We start from the raw sequence: 16,009 nt of genomic DNA, 5'->3' as shown, positions 1-16,009 counted from the left end.
GGAACCCTTGAAACATTACCGTGTTTATGGAGAAACTCTCTAGGGACCAACCAATAACAATATTTCCAAAAGAGATATAAACATCATACCGAAATTCTTTTAATTCTTCAAAATCCTTCTCCTCCCCACCCCCCTGCCTTTTTTTTTTTTTTTTTTTTTTTGTAAAAGTTCCTGGGAATAACCTTTACCTGGAATACTCTCTTTCTTTTCCTATCCCCCCTCCTAAAACTTCTATTAGCATGGCTATTGATCCTTTACATTTCAGCTTAATATCACTTCCTCTCATAAGTCTTCCCCACTCCCTCGTGTCTCCCTGATCCCCAAACTTTGGAAGACGCTTCTGCTTTGTACAGCTACAGCCTTCTCAGATTTGCCTTACCATTAGCTCTAGCTTTTGTTGTCACTGTTTATTTAGTCATCTGTCTTTCCTGAAAGACAATGAAGTGGTACCCTCGGGAGTATTATTATCACCATTTAAGCTGTGGAATCTGAAGTACATTGTAGAGCGATACCTTGATTCCTCATCTATAAAACAGGCATAACAACAGGCCCTACCTTAGAGAATTGTGGTGAGCACTGAATGAGTTCATACAGACCAGGCGCTTAGAACAGTAGACCCTCACAGATGATCTCATACCAGCTCCTGGATCTTCCCATCCTCTGCCATTTTGGCAGAGGGCAATTCCAGTATTCTGACTGCTTGAGCCAAAAGCTTTGGACGCATCCTTAACCACCTTTCTCTTTCTCTCTTACCCCTCATTCAATCCATTAGCAAATCCTGCCTGTCGGCTCTACTCCCAAATGATCTATTGCTCAAATGATGCAGCACTTTCTCACCACTTCCTCTACGACTACCCTGGTCTGAGCCATCATCCCTCTCACCTGGATTACTGAAACAGCATCCTTACGGGTCCTCCTCCTGCTTCCACCATTGCCCCTCACTCAGCTCTCCACAATCATCGCATTGAACCACAAGTCAGAGTGGGCTATTTCTCTGCCCAGACCCTTTCGGTGGCTCCTGTCTCACTCAGAGTCAAAGCCCAAGACCTGATGGTGGCCCACAAGTCTCATGACTGGCCTCCAGCTAAGTCTCATTCCAGCCACACAGGACTCCTTGCTGTTTCTTGAACAGAACATACACACTTCTGCCTCAGGACCTTTGTGCTTCCTCCAGAGAGCATAGTTGCTCCCTCACTCCTTTCTGCTCAAACCAGTAAGAACTCCGTGGACCACCTTATATAAAACCATCTCCCTCCTCTCTATACTCCTCCACTCCAGACTCTCCAACTCTTTAACCTATTTTATTTATATTCCTAGTAGTTATTACTATGTGGGATATCTATCTATGTATCTATATACATGTATACAGAAAGCTGTGTATATTTGTTTATTGTCTTTCCCCACTTGAATGTAAACTCTGTAAGGCAGGTATCTGTTTATTTTGTTCACTATTACACTCTCAGAGCATGAAACAACATGGCATAAATGCCATAACTGCTCAATAAATATTTGTAAATAAATGAATGACTATTGTTATTTGGTACACAGTAGTAGGTCCACCATAACTACTTACTGCATAAAAAAACAAATGAATATTCCATAGTTTCCCCAGAAGAGCATTGCTAATGGGGGGCTCAGGTGAAAGAAACGGGGACATGTATGCACAAACATTTGCTGCATGGGCTGCATGTTCTTGGAATCACGGTTTCCTCTAATCCTTTTTAAAAATGATGGGGCGCCTGGGTGGCGCAGTCGGTTAAGCGTCCGACTTCAGCCAGGTCACGATCTCGCGGTCCGGGAGTTCGAGCCCCGCATCAGGCTCTGGGCTGATGGCTCGGAGCCTGGAGCCTGTTTCCAACTCTGTGTCTCCCTCTCTCTCTGCCCCTCCCCCGTTCATGCTCTGTCTCTCTCTGTCCCAAAAATAAATAAACGTTGAAAAAAAAAATTAAAAAAATAAAATAAAATAAAAATAAAAATGAGTGTTTCAGAGGTGCCTGGGTGGCTCAGTCAGTTAAGCGTCTGACTTCTGCTCAGGTCGTGACCTCACAGTTCATGAGTTCAAGCCTCACGCTGGGCTCTGTGCTGGCAGCTCAGAGCCTGGAGCCTGCTTCAGATTCTGTGTCTCCCTCTTGCTCTGCCCCTTGCTTGCTCTCTCTCTCTCTCTCTCTCTCTCTCTCAAAAATAAATAAAAAACATTTTAAAAAAATAAATAAAATGAGGGTTTTATATGGTTTGTATGTCCACTTTTAAGTAGTCTGCACTTTTAAGTATCCAAACCTCAGTTATCATCAGAATTACCCACAGGGATTCTTATTCAATCGGTCTTATTTAATTGGGAATTCAAGTAAGTTTGAGCAAGAATTTAACCTTTAGTTTCCTTATATGAAGAATAGGATTATAATACCATCCACTAGGGTGGTAAGGATTACATAAAATATTCTCTGTGGGGTGTCTTACACATAGTATTAGGTACTAATGCTTCTGCTCATTTTCTTTAAAGTTTAGAGGTAAAATTCTTACAAACAAATCATATTCCTTGCTCTCTAAAATTTTAGGTTTGGGGGCACCTGGATGGCTCAGTCGGTTAAGCGTCTAACTTCAGGTCATGATCTCGGGGTTTGTGAGTTTGAGCTGGGCGTCGGGCTCTGTGCGGACAGCTCAGAGCCTGGAGCCTCATTCGAATTCTGTGTCTCCTCCTCTCTCTGCCCCTCACACGCTCATGCTCTGTCTCTCTGTCTCTCAATAATAAATAAACGTTAAAAAAAATTTTTTTTTTAATTTTAGGTTTGATTTCATCTTTAGTCCGGATCTCTACTTTGAGTTCCAGATTTATTTTGCAAATACGTACTCAGCATCATCACTTGGATGTCTCACTGAGATGTCGAACCCAACACATCTAAAGCAACTCAAACTTGTCCACTCGAGGCCTCCTCCTCCAAGTGCCCCTTCTCCAGCAATGAGATAAGCTCACACCAGACATCTAGGAGTCCTTTCCTCTCTCTCACCTTTTACGTTCAGTTAACGATCAGGTGCTTACGGTTCCAACTCTGATCAATTTTCTCGGTCCCCCATCTTCTACTCTCCATTGCCTGCACACTGGTCTTCACACACCCTCTGCAGCTCCCTTCTTACTCATTCTCCACACCGCAGCCAGAAAGGTCGTTTACAAATACAAATCGGGTGGTGTCCCGATGGATCCTCTCCAACTCTTTAGTGGCTTCCTTTTGCCTTTAGGATTAAGTCTAAAGTTTTCAGCGTGGCCCCCAAACCTTCTACCCACCTCTCCTTCAGCACAGGCACCTCCCTGTAGCCACAGGTGAAGCCTGTTCCTACCCAAGAGCCTTCAAACCTGTAGTTTCCATAGCAACAAGTGCACTCCCCACCCCACCCCCTTCCCTTTGTTGCCCGACTTAACTCTTCCTTATTCTTGAAGGTTCAGCTTAAATGTCACTTCCTCAAAGAGATCTTTTTTACTGCTAGAGCAGACAGGTCCCTTGGTTACACAGTCTCATAAGTCCCAGGCCTTCGTCTAGCAATCATCACAACCGTGATTAATACCGACCCTCAATTCTAAGCCACTGGCTTCACATTTTAAGTTGCCAGCTGTCAGGCAGAAGACGAAGTAGTAATGCCATCACTATTGCCAACACACATTCGGACCTAATTTTTTTAAAGGGGGTGTCTCTGGACCCAATTCACCTTGCGCTATTTTCAGAGTTGAAATTTAATTTAAATTTGGATTTCAGGGGCACCTGGGTGGCTCAGTCGGTTAAACATCTGACTCTTGATTTTGGCTCAGGTCATGATCTCATGGTTCCTAAGATGGGGCCCCGAGTGGAGCTCTGTGCTATCAGTGCACAGCCTGCTTGGGATTCTCTCCCTCTCTCTCTCTGTTTCTCTCTGCCCTTCCCTCCCTCTCTCTTTCTCAAAATAAATAATAAACTTAAGAAAGTAATCAATTTGGATGCCAACTTAAAGCTTAAAATATCTAAAACAAAACAAAACAAACACTCTATAGGGATACTTGGGTGGCTTAGTTGGTTAAGCATCCCACTCTTGATTTCGACTCAGGTCATGATCTCAGGTTTGTGAGTTCATGCCCCCAGTCAGGCTCTGTGCTGACTGCGAGAAGCCTGCTTGGGATTCTCTCTCTCTCTGCCCCTCCTCCGCTCGTTCTCTCTCTCTCTCAAATACATAAAACATTTAAAAAATACACACTACATTGTGGCATACAGAATGTGGAGCACTGCCTAAGTAGATTGCCCACCACAGCCAACGAGTGAAATTTAGGGCAGTTGAAACCATCAGCTCAGAATCAATCAGAAGAAAATGGTGGTAAAATTTTGAAAACTGGAAGAGGGTGGCTTCTCTGACACCAACTTTGCGCAGAAGTCCTGAAGGACTACTCGACCCAGGGGAGGAACACTTATCTGGTTGGAATTTGACTTCTGGCAAACTTTTAAGAGCAGCTATTTATCTCCTAGTGATATGTAATTGAGAACAGTAAGAACAAAAGCCACTTGGAAATACAGACGAAGCACTGTGTTTTTCCGTATGCTTTGCAATCATCCTTTCATACCCCTAATGGCGTTCAGGGCATGAAGAACCCTGCATACACCATTATAAAAAGCATTGATGCACAGGATCAAGCCTGACACGGAGGCATACTTCACCCTGAATGTGAAGGTCAAAACTCAGTTTGATTGTAAAGGAGAAAAACAGAAAAAAAAAAACAAAACAAAACTGGATATACGTATGCTCTGCTGTCCCTTAGCACCTGAAAAGCTGCTACTAAATCACGGGCGTGACTGACAGTTGGAAACTTTGCTCTGAGAAAATGAGTGCCACCAGCTGTGTCATTTTTAAAATGACAGTCTTTCAGAATAAGTGCCTGAGGACCGACACCTATGTTTTGTTCACTGGAATGTCCCCCGAGCGTAGGCCAATACCTGAGTCCTATACAAAAGGTGCTCAATAGTTGTTAGATCAAGACTTCTCGGTTTACACTGCAAACTTTGGTCACTTTCACCTAGGTTGTGGCGAACTTGAAAAGGCTTGGGATCCCGGCCACTTCCCCCGCGCCCGTGCCCTTTGCTTCTCCACCTCTCTCCCACCGGGAGGGTGCTGGGAGCCGCCCTAAATCCAATCCCCTTACGGGGCCACCCCCTTCTCTCTCTGACCTCGGCTCCGGCTCGGCCCCTGCTGCGCTGCTCCGCGGAAAGGCCAGCGGAGAGTTGCAAACGCTTTGGTTTTCATTCCAGTCTACGAGAAGGAAACACGAACCCAGCCACCAGGAGGCCCCTGGTCTGAGAACAGAAATCATGAGTCATAGATTCGGAGGTTCGGACCTAGGAGCAGCTGGCGATGTGGATGGGCGTGGGTCTGCGGGGATGGAGGGGGCTCCCGAAAGGCCACAGCCCTTCCCTCCCGGGTAGGGCTCCCCGAAGATTCCCTCCCCCCACCCCATGCCCCCGACCCCGTGCTCTCCTCGCTCTCGCCCCGGGCCCGCGGCTTTCAGGGGGCGGCCAGGGGTCCGGGAGGGGGCGGCGCTCGCGCTCCAGGTCGCCGCCCCCGCGGCCACATCACCAGGCGCTCGCTTCCCCTGGGGCGGCGGCGCGGCTGCGCGTGCGCGGGGCGGCCGCGCGGGGGCGGGGAGCGAGCGGGCCGCGGGCGCCGGCTCCCGGGCTGTCAGCGCCGGGCCGGCGAGGGCGCGAGGAGGCGCGCGAGCAGGAAGGAGCCGCGGCCCCGGGCAGCCGCCAGCCGCCGCCGCCGCCGCCGCCGCTGGGGACCAGGTGAATGCTCCTTCCGTCCCCCGCCCCGGGTGCCCCGGTCGCGTCTGAGGAGGCGGGGTCCCCTCTCCTTACACCGGCCGCCGCGGCCGCGCTCCGGGGCAGGTGATAATGGAGGGGAAGGCTGGGCTTTGGCCGCGGCGCCGGGTTCGGGCGCATCCCAGGTACTGGAGGGAGGAGGGGCGGGACCGGGCTCGGGACCCAGCGGCCGGGGCGACGGGGAGCGGCCGCGCGCCCCTCCCGAGCCGCCGTGGCTCCCCACCCCCTCGGGCCCCCGCGCCTGCCCCACCTCGGGCGGGACCGCAGGCTGGCCCTGGGCGCCGGCTGCCGGCAGCCGCGGCTGGACGGGCGGGCGGCCCCGAGCCCCGCTGGGCCCGGCAGCGGATGGTGGCCGAGTGATGGGTGGAAGGTGAGCTGGGCTGGAGACGCCGCCAGGCGGGCTCGGGGCACACCCCGGCTCCGCTGCTTCAGGGCTCCGCAGTTGCTCTGTGTCCCCGCCCTCTTTGATTCTTTTCTTTATGTAAGTGAAATACACGCATCTCAGTTAACCCCCCCCCCCCAAACGTCCATCTACATGGAGAGATCATATGTTCGTATGTAATTATGTATTTACCATTTACATGCATATTACGTGTCGTCTGTCTGTAAATGAGCACTTGGGTTTTTTTTTTTTTAATTGAGATATACTGCACGCACCGTAAAATTCGCCCTTTCAAAAGTACGGCCTTCACATAGTCACAAAGTTTTGCAACTATCACCACTATCCTGAACATTAGCATCACGTCAAAATGAAACCCTTTGACCCATTAGCAGCCATTTCTCATTTCTCCCTTAGCCCACCCTCTGGCAACCATTAATCTACGTCCTTTCCCTAAGGATTTGCCTGTTCTGGAAATTTCATATGAATGGAATCATACAGTAGGTGACTTTTTGTGTCTGGCCTCTTTCGCATAGAAAAGTGTTTTCAGGGTTCATCCGTTTTGTAGCGTGTATCCGTATTCTTTTTCATGGCTGGGTACTATTCCCTTATATTGGTGTAGCATAGTTTCAGATACTGTCTATGCATTCATCACTTGATGGACATTAAGGATGTTTCCACTTTTGGTCATTGTGAATAATGCTGCTATGAATATTTGTGTGCAAGTTTTTATGTGGGTATATGCTGTCATTTTTCTTGGGTGTATATATGATTAGCTTGTTGAGGAACAGCCAAACTTTTCCATAGTAGCTGCAACCTTTTACATTCCTGCCAGTGTATGAGGGTTCCAAATTCTCCACCTGTTGGCCAACACTTGTTACTGTCTATTGGGTAGTTTTTATTATAGCTATGCTAGTGGGTGGGAAGTGGTATTGATTTGCATTTACCTGATGACCAATCATGTTGAGCATCTTTTCGTGTTCTTATTTGCTGTTTGTACGGCTTCTTTGGAGAAATGTCTCTTCGTATCCTTTGCCTATATTTTAATTGGGTTATTTGTCTTTTTTCTTACATGTCGGGTGTTTGTCTTTTTACTGTTGTATTGTTCATTTGTGGACGGAATTTTAGGTTTGGGGGCTAGTAAACTTTAAAAAAGCCAACCAACCTGATAGCAAGTGACATGGTGCTTCTACTTGGGCGAAACTAAGTGCCATTTATGCTTTTTTCAGAATACCCAACCTGTCAATTTTTGGGTGTCTTACTGCCTGTTTCCCTTTCTGGTATCTTGAGAAAAGCCACAAGAGAGACCACACACAGTTGGTGTTTTCATATATTCTTTGCTTGGTTTGAAAAAAGTCCCAGTTATCACTGTAATTACAAATAACTCGGATTGATGGCTAGCTAAACAAATAAAAAATGGCAAACACCAATGATTCAATTAAAATTTCATATACTTACATGCTCAAGCAAAGTGGAAGGTCTTATTTTACTAAGTTCGTGTAGTTTTATTACAGTTGTATTCATCTGTGGGGGGGGCAAATTTTTCTGATGGCGCTGAAGTTAAGAGCCACTTAGAGCTGAATGAACGCAACTATGCTTATTTCGTGGTTAATTTCTGAGTACACACAAATTCAGTGTTAGCCTCAGCTCTTTTATAGCAAAAACCACTGGAAAAGACACGGCACCTGTCTCTCAGGAGTTCAGGCTCACTTTCCTATTATCCTAATGTGACTGTTCAAAAGTATACTTCCAAATTTCAGAAATGTTATAGAAAATAAAATTAAAGATTTCCAAGTGGAATTAATGGATAAGCAGCTGAATAAAAGTGTGAAGAAAAGCCCAATCCTGCTTTTCAACTACTAAATTATATAACAATGCAAACATTTAACCCTTTTATGCCTCATTGACTTCCTTCATAGAATGCATAATTTCACTGTATAAGCTGAGTGTATGTTTTTCTTTTAGCTAATGGAATGATTATCAAACATGTTGAAAATATCACCCATCCAAACTAATAGTTTGTTACTGACTCACCCAAAGGATATGTAAATGTCCCGAGGCTACAAATGTTTTCCAAGGTGGCCTTCTCTGCACTCTGGAGTTTTTAGTGTCACTTATTAAGGACTGAGAGTCGAGGACAATGAAAAGTAGAAACAATTTGGGGACATGATCCCTGGGAAATGGTGGTCAGAGCAGACCCTGCCTCCTTTATGGTGGACTTCTAGGCACCTCTCATCTTTTCTCTGAGATTATTGTAGTTAGATTTCTGTAACTTAAAAATACTGTATGTGTTTTAATATATATAAGGCATATATATCTCCAGTAGGGTTCAAAGGCTAGGACTGTCAATCAGTTATTCTATCTTAATGTGAATGGATTTATTCAGATTGCTTTCCCCTTGATCAGCTACACTGAGGAAATGGGAATTTTGACTTGAAGAAGGATAAGAGAGGTAAGTAGTATGAGATCATGGAACATTTTGCGGGTTTGGCAAAACTTGCTGTATTTCTAGAAGTGTGGGTGTTGAAAATGGAGATCTTTGGACAGCATAAAAGGTCTGGAAGAAGAGTCAAGAAAAGCAAGAATGAGAATTTGGAAGGGAAGGTTGTAGGATATGAAGATAGATTCAATATATCGAGATATTTTTGCCCAAGAGAAATTCTAAATAGCACAAGTGGAAGAACCTTTTTCTCCTTCATTCCATTCCTCTTCCCCTTTTCCCCACCTTGCTTCTCCATGCTACTCTCCTCCTAGGACCCTGAAGTCAGATTGCGATGACTGTTGTGCATGTGTAAGCTTTTCAGTGTGCTAATTACACCCCTTCTGTCTCCAGATTCTGGTTTCTTGAGATCAGAGTAAAGAAACCAGATGAAGATGAAAATACTGTTAAAATAGTTTGTTATTTCTGGTAAAGCTGGATTGGAAAACTTAGTTTAGATCCCTGCTTTCTCTATTCCTTCTTAATTTGCCTACCTAGAGGCAACTGTAGCACCTAAGGTACAGGTCTCACCTGCAGGGAGGGAAAGTCCTGAATCAGGAAGTTTACCTTCTAGGGGTTGGAATGGGAAAGGAAACTTTCTTTGAAGGCGTCCAAGTTCCAGACAGCCAGTGAGAGCTTGGGGGCGGGGCCTGTCTGGAATATTGACCTTTATTCTTATCTTAGCCCTTAGGTAAATCACTTTCTCAGAGGAATTGCTGCTGGGGTAAGAGAAAAGTGTCCCTTCCATGGCCCCCCTTCAATCCCGATTTCTCCTACTCAGAGGAGTGAAGGTTCTGCTGTCATTAGAAAAATAAGAAGCCATCCTCTTGCGTTTCGTAGACTAGCCTAGGAAATTAATCATTTATAAAATTGGAGCTGAGGTCATGTTTTCCTTGGAAGAGTTTTTTTAAGTGGGTGATCATTTCATTGTATGGTTAAATGTATAGATTATTAAGTCTTTTTCCTAACTTGTTTTACTCCTCCAGTATTTATTTACTGAGTGTCTAATAGGCACTGGGCTGGGCCCTTGGGATTCAGCAGTGAACAAGAATGGGTCCTTGCTCTCATGGAGTTTACAGCCTAGAGAGACAGCTAGTGCAGAAACAATTACAATAAAGCGTAATAAATGTTAGAAAGCTTAGAGTACTTTGGGACCAGAAGAGGGGAACCCAATCTGAGAGGGTCAGGGGAAGTGATGGCTGAGCCCCAAGGTCACAAAGTGGAATAGGAAGTAGCCAGGTGAAAGGGAAGAGTGAGGATGAGCAAGAGTTTCAGGAAACAGGAACATACGGAAAGGCCAAGAAGGGAGAGAGAGGGTGGTATACTAAAGCAGTATTTTTCAAACTGCAGGCTCCTGGGCAGCTACCAGTAGATTGTAAATTCAATTTAGTGGATTGTGATCTGCATCTTTGATTTATTTATTTATTAAAAAAAATTTTTTTTTTATGTTTTTATTTTATTTTTGAGAGAGAGAGAGAGAGAGATTGGGGGGGGGGGGGGCAGAGAGAGAGAGACATACACAGAATCCAAAGCAGGCTCCAGGCTCTGAGCTGTCAGCACAGAGCCTGATGTGGGGCTCGAACTCACAGACCATGAGATCATGACCTGAGCTGAAGTTGGATACTTAACCGACTGAGCCACCCAGGTGCCCCTGTGATCTGCATCTTTTAAAAAAGAAAATGTGTCACACATAGTTACTAGATTGTAATATGTAAAGTTTGAAAATGTCTGCAATAGAGGAAATAGACAAAAAGCCTGTGTGACCACAGGCAAAGGTGGATGGGAATGATTATACAGGATTTAGTTAACCTTGTTAAAGAATTTGGATTTATTTTAGAGGAAATGAGAAGCCACTGAAAAGGGTCTGATTAGATTAATTATTTTCCAGAGATACTTCTGAGTGCCTGGTCTTTCTCTACTCAAATACAAACCGCAAATTCCTTGGCCCAGTGTTACAGGTATTCCAAATTTGGTTCTAATCTATTTTTTCTAAAGAATCTTTCTTCTATGAAATGGAACCTCCCATTTCATAAAGACTTATTGTCTGCCTAAGTGCCTTTGCACTGATGGAAAGATCTGTCTCATGTTGAACCTCTGGCATTTAGCTTAGTGCTTGGTACCCAGTAGGGATTAAGAAAATCTTTGTTGATAGAGTCTAAATATCCTGTGTATTAGAACTGTTACATGGTAGTAGAAATGACCTTGATGTTTCTAATAATACTTGCTTTTGGAAAAAGAAAAAGGTTTTATTAGAAATTCTTTTTTGGGGGGTGCCTGGGGTGGCTTCGTTGGTTGGGCGTCTGACTCTTGATTTCAGCTCAGGTCATGATCCCAGGGTTGTGGGATCAAGCCCCATGCTTATGATTCTCTCTCTCCCTCTGTCCCTCTACCTCTCTCTTTCTCTCCCCATCCCCCCCCCCCCCCCCCATCAATTCTTGTTTTCTCATTTGGAATCATGTTAGTGATAGAATCATATTGATTTATTTAAAAGATAATATTTAACAAAAAGTACTCTAATGTTATTCTAAAGCAGTAGCAGAGAGAAGAAAAAGAAGAGACTTTCTGATCTGGGAGTTTTTCTTCCCAAGGACTACAGAGCATTGACAGATTGTTCGTACGAGGAGGCAATCTAGCAGTCATTTATATTTTGTTTGGATGGGCATTTTCGGAGCACTCACCAGAAGACAGTTTTATAAAGATGGTTAGGAACAAAGAGAATAAATTAGATTAAAATGTATCAATCATATGAGCTTAGTGGAGAGGCAACAGAGAATAAATTTTGGTTTTAGAAGAAGTAAAAATAGAACATCCATACACCCAAAGAACTTACAAATAAGAATTTAATGATGTCAGTTTGTTGCCAGAGAATGATTGTACTGTCACAGTACTGTGACTTCACAGAATTAGATTGTGAAACCCAACTGTGAAGGAAAAATTCTTTAAGTGTATGGTTTCGATAAGTGGCAAGAGAAGTTATGAAAAATTCATGAAAGGTAGAGAGATTTCAAGTTCTGATTCAAATTTCTCTTTAATATACTTTTGAGATGTGGAAACTTGGCTAATTAGTTTTGTAAATTAGATTTTATGTAGCTTAAACATGAGTGCTAGAATCTAATTTTGCTAATATGGGATGGCTTTTTTAAAAATACTTACTGAGTCTTGTATTTTTATGTTCTACAGAGTCCTATTTTAAGCAGTGCATTGTAGAACCTAAATTGAAGCTGCTAACTTGTATAAATTTATCCTCAGGAAATCATTCTAAATATGGGAAATTATTATGCACCAAGATGTTCATTTTCGGTGCAATGTAGTTTAGTCAAGAAAATGCCCTGCTATAGGGAAATGATTCATTACAATGTGGCAGTGCACTTGAAATTTAACCATTGAAAGTGCCATTTTAGAGCAATGGTTTCTTATTTATTACTTTTTAAATTAAAAAATAAAAAGTGCTCAATAAAGGCCCCTGGGTAGTTCAGTCACTTAACGGTCCAACTCTTGATTTCGGCTTAGGTCATGATCCTGTGGTTTGTGAGATCAAGCCCCTAGTCAGGCTCTGTACTGACAGTGCAGAGCCTACTTGGGATTGTCTCTCTCCTTCTCTCTGTCCCTCCACCGCTCACACTCGTTCCTGCTCTCTCTCTCAAAATAAATAAATAAACTTTAAAACAAAAGTGCTCAATATAAGCAAAAGTACAGATAATATAAAAATATACAGGATTTAAAAAGCGAAAGTGGTGTTTCAAGTCCTTCCTTACCCTACCCCACGACCGAGGCCAACCTGGTTCTTGAGAAGTAAATACTCTGAGCACTTTGGTATCTGCCCTTCCAGACCTTTCTTTAACCCAGTGTTTTTCAAATTGTGCTCTCATGAGGGGCTTCTGGGTCTTCTCAAGTTAGGTAGGTAGAAACCTAGTGGATGGGAAGCAGGGTGCTTCACTCTGTACTGCTTTATCTGTTCCTGTTTTATATATAGGGATTTCACATAGGGTTTAATTTAAACAAATAATTGCTCTGCATTAAAAGTAAATGTTTAGGGGCACCTAAGTGGCCCAGTGGGTTGAGCATTTGACTCTTGGTTTCAGCTCAGGTCATGATCCCAGGGTCATGGGATCAAGCCCCACGTTGGGCTCTGCACTGGGCATGGAGGTGGATCCTTTTTGGGATTCTCTCTCTCTCTCTCTCTCTCTCTCTCTGCCCCCTCCCCCCCCTCCGCTCACTATAAATAAATAAATAGATAGGAGCCTGCTTGGGATTCTCTCTCTCTCTCTCTCTCTCTGCCCCTCTCTCCTGTTTGCTATAAATAGATAGATAGATAGATAGATAGATAGATAGATAGATAGATAGATAAAGAAAAGGAAGTCCTAAACACCCTACTAAGGAATTCCAGATCTTACCCAGTTCACCATTTTGCTACATAGTGACATGAATGTTCCACATAGACCTGTCTATTTTCCCCAGCAGTTTTATGGATGGTAACCAGTCACCTTGTTGGAATCCACTCTCCCCCAACCCCTACCTTTTTTCCCATCTCTCTAAATCTTACCTGTTCTTTAAATTTTTTTTATTATTATGTTTATTTATTTTGAGAGAGAGAGAGAGAGACAGTATGAGCAGGGAAGGGGCAGAGAGAGAAGGAGATACACTCTGAAGCAGGCTCCAGACTCTGAGCTGTCAGTGCAGAGCCCGAGGTGGGGCTCAAACCCACAAGCTATGAGATCATGACATGAGCTGAAGTTGGACACTCAACCGACTGAGCCACGCAGGCGCACCTAAATCTTACCTGTTCTTTAAGGTTTTGTTCACCATTGTTTTGTTCATTCCTTCCTTCAACAGGTATTTAGTGAACACCTACATTTTGACTAATGTTGAATAGGAAATACGCAGAATTTTGTATCAAAAGCTCATAAACTAGTAAAGGATGACCTTTGTGTAAATAAGGGCAATAATGTTTTGCAAAGAAAGAGCATTTGCGGGGGGGGGGGCAGGTACTACTAAGATAGAAGTGGTCTCTTCCTTTTCTGCAGTTTTATATGTGACTTATAAAAGGGCAATTTATGATACCGCTACATTTCTGGGTCTTCAGGAAATACTTGTTAACTTATTAATTGAATAATCGAAGAAAATGCAGAGAATTCACCTGTGAGTTAGGGATGAGACTTCAGAAGGAGCTGTTTTCATTCTTGAACCATCAGCTGTGTTAAAAAATAACTTGAACCCAATTTACTGGATTCCAGTGTTAGGCATGAGCAGAGTTGAGAACGAGTGTTGGAAGGATCTTGGTTCTGTAATCCTTGTCCCCCATGGCCTGCTCTGGGACAGAAGGATCATAACACAGAGAATGCCTGTAGCATCTTCCTTATCATGAGCTGGTTAGTCAGCAAGCCATGAATTCAAGTCCTGTATCTTTATCTTACTAACTTTACAACTTGGGCATATTACTTAACCTCTTCAAGACTCAGTTTCCCAAACTGCTGGGTATGAACATGTCTGTCTCCCAGGTTTTCGAAGAAGACTATGTGAGAGTCCAGAGTGCTGTCTGCTATTTTCTTCACACTCTGCCACTTTCCTCTATGTTTTTAGATAAATAATTAACAAAGAATTTTTAATAACATTTTCTTTTCTTTTCTTTTTTCTTTTCTTTTCTTTTCTTTTCTTTTCTTTTCTTTTCTTTTCTTTTCTTTTTTTTTAAAGCAGAAAACTCTTGTACTCTAGCATTCACAGATGATAAGGTTTCAAAATAACCCCAGGCAGACTCATGATGGATTCTGTCTTTCTAGTGCGTCATGTTCTGGTTGAGTAGACTTAGTTTTCAGTCTAGAATAAACCTTACGGTTTAAGGTAGTCTGTGTCCCTTGTAAACTGTAAAAATGTTATTTAGATATCGTTTTAAAAATGAAAGATACACCAGGTATGGTGTGTAAACTTAACAACAATATTAGAGCTACTTCCTATTTCAGCTTTCATTTTCTTTTTTTCTTTTAAAGTACCGGTTTCCTGAAGACCCGTATTGTTCAGTACGTGTACTGTTTAGTGTATGTACAAACTGGTCAATATATATATATATATATATATATATATATATATAAAAATATATATATATATATATATATAAATATATATATAAATATATATATATATATAAATATATATATATATATATGTACACACACACACACACACACACCGCTTTATAGCATACTGGCAGTGTAATTAAAAGCAAGATTGGATAAGTTGTATAAAAGATAAATATTTAACCTCAGTTTATTTTTTTTAGAGAAAATTGGGACAAAACAGTTGATCTGAAAGTTATAAGCCAGGGGTTCAACCTAGCAATTTATAATATTTTTGTGATTGTATGGTATAGTATATTCCCTAGTATGGGGAGAAAGAGGTGGAATATTAGGTTTTGAACCTTTTATAAAGTATAAAACTAATGATGCATAATGATAATTAGCTAAACATATTTTGAAGACTCAGTACACTGATGTAAGCATTTTACGTGTATTAAGTCATTTAATCTTTATGAAAACCCAGTTAGGGAGGTTTGTTTGTTTGTTTGTTTGTTTTTCATGAGGAAACGGAGATATAGAGGCATAGATCCCACAGCTAGTAAAAGTCAGGATTTAAGACACAGCAGTTTGACTTAACTACTGTCAATATCATTGGCGTGTGGACACTTCTTGACATTTAAGTTTTTGTAAGAAGCTCATCTCTCGTAATTGAAGTGTGGAGATGTGCTAAATGAGTCACTTGAAATTTCCCCGTAAAATCACTCAGTGCAAGCCCTGTTATTGATTAACCCATTTAATGAAAGCATAGTAAATATCTCGGTAAGCTTTGTACAGTTTCAAACACAGCATAACGCATTTGCCAGTGATTCCACATCGGGTCTACAACTTTGAACAGACAGTTAATATTCTCTCCTTTTCAAAACGTACTTGACTGAAATCTGTATACTCAGGTATGGGATTTTGTGAATAGATTTTGTAATCTGAATTCTAAATGCTATTACTCTTTAGAACAAAACCTATCCCTTTCTCAACCCTGGGGGCAGTGCTTACTAGGCAATCCAAGCATGTGTTTGAGCATTAGCAAGGAAGTACCAAAAGAGAGAGAAAAAAATTAATGTTTTTTAAAGAAACAGTGAGGTAGTCTTGGGAAAAATAATACCTTTTTGTGACTCTTACTTTGGGGGTGTTATTATTATTATTATTATTATTATTATTATTATTATTACTGTAGTCTCCACACCCAGTGTGGAGCCCAGTGCAGGGCTTGAACTCCCAGCCCTGAGAAAAAGACCTGAACTGAGATCAAGAGTTG

At 42.6% G+C, this 16,009-nt stretch overlaps 1 protein-coding gene across 5 annotated transcripts in view; it reads left to right on the top strand.

The window, feature by feature from the left end:
• The first annotated feature begins 5,683 nt into the window (after positions 1-5,683).
• SLC41A2 (solute carrier family 41 member 2) overlaps positions 5,684-16,009 on the top strand; it is a 127,589-nt gene continuing 117,263 nt past the window's right edge. Inside the window, exon 1 of one of the 5 annotated variants that reach the window (XM_047867604.1) lies at positions 5,684-5,792. The gene's annotated coding sequence lies outside the window, so the exon portion shown is untranslated. Of the gene's footprint in view, positions 5,793-5,875; positions 5,895-5,932; positions 5,954-10,623; positions 10,645-11,607; positions 11,680-16,009 lie in introns of those variants that run through there. The other 4 variants (XM_047867607.1, XM_047867605.1, XM_047867606.1 and 1 more) reach the window with 4 other exon arrangements.

The sequence above is a fragment of the Prionailurus viverrinus genome, chromosome B4 (assembly GCF_022837055.1).
Source record: "Prionailurus viverrinus isolate Anna chromosome B4, UM_Priviv_1.0, whole genome shotgun sequence".
In the NCBI taxonomy this organism is placed as follows: domain Eukaryota; kingdom Metazoa; phylum Chordata; class Mammalia; order Carnivora; family Felidae; genus Prionailurus; species Prionailurus viverrinus.
This window is presented reverse-complemented; position numbering and strand designations above follow the sequence as displayed.